A 1,318-nucleotide genomic window follows, 5' to 3' on the forward strand; every position below is an offset into this window, starting at 1 on the left:
TAAAGACATTTAATGTATATATATATATATCATATTAAGAGATATTCATACATGATAATATCATGATAATATAATAATTTAAAATCTCATTTGATATTATAAACATTGGGTTAACAACATTTAACAAGATCGTTAACCTAAAGGTTTCAAAACAACACTTACATGTAACGACTAACGATGACTTAACGACTCAGTTAAAATGTATATACATGTAGTGTTTTAATATGTATTTATACACTTTTGAAAGACTTCAATACACTTATCAAAATACTTCTACTTAACAAAAATGCTTGCAATTACATCCTCGTTCAGTTTCATCAACAATTCTACTCGTATGCACCCGTATTCGTACTCGTACAATACACGGCTTTTAGATGTATGTACTATTTGTATATACACTCCAATGATCAGCTCTTAGCAGCCCATGTGAGTCACCTAACACATGTGGGAACCATCATTTGGCAACTAGCATGAAATATCTCATAAAATTACAAAAATATGAGTAATCATTCATGACTTATTTACATGAAAACAAAATTACATATCCTTTATATCTAATCCATACACCAACGACCAAAAACACCTACAAACACTTTCATTCTTCAATTTTCTTCATCTAATTGATCTCTCTCAAGTTCTATCTTCAAGTTCTAAGTGTTCTTCATATATTCTACAAGTTCTAGTTACATAAAATCAAGAATACTTTCAAGTTTGCTAGCTCACTTCCAATCTTGTAAGGTGATCATCCAACCTCAAGAAATCTTTGTTTCTTATAGTAGGTTATCATTATAATACAAGGTAATAATCATATTCAAACTTTGGTTCAATTTCTATAACTATAACAATCTTATTTCAAGTGATGATCTTACTTGAACTTGTTTTCGTGTCATGATTCTGCTTTAAGAACTTCGAGCCATCCAAGGATCCGTTGAAGCTAGATCCATTTTTCTCTTTTCCAGTAGGTTTATCCAAGGAACTTAAGGTAGTAATGATGTTCATAACATCATTCGATTCATACATATAAAGCTATCTTATTCGAAGGTTTAAACTTGTAATCACTAGAACATAGTTTAGTTAATTCTAAACTTGTTCGCAAACAAAAGTTAATCCTTCTAAATTGACTTTTAAAATCAACTAAACACATGTTCTATATCTATATGATATGCTAACTTAATGATTTAAAACCTGGAGACACGAAAAACACCGTAAAACCGGATTTACGCCGTCGTAGTAACACCGCGGGCTGTTTTGGGTTAGTTAATTAAAAACTATGATAAACTTTGATTTAAAAGTTTTTATTCTGAGAAAATTATTTTTA

Source organism: Rutidosis leptorrhynchoides, chromosome 1 (assembly GCF_046630445.1).
Source record: "Rutidosis leptorrhynchoides isolate AG116_Rl617_1_P2 chromosome 1, CSIRO_AGI_Rlap_v1, whole genome shotgun sequence".
Lineage (NCBI taxonomy): Eukaryota > Viridiplantae > Streptophyta > Magnoliopsida > Asterales > Asteraceae > Rutidosis > Rutidosis leptorrhynchoides.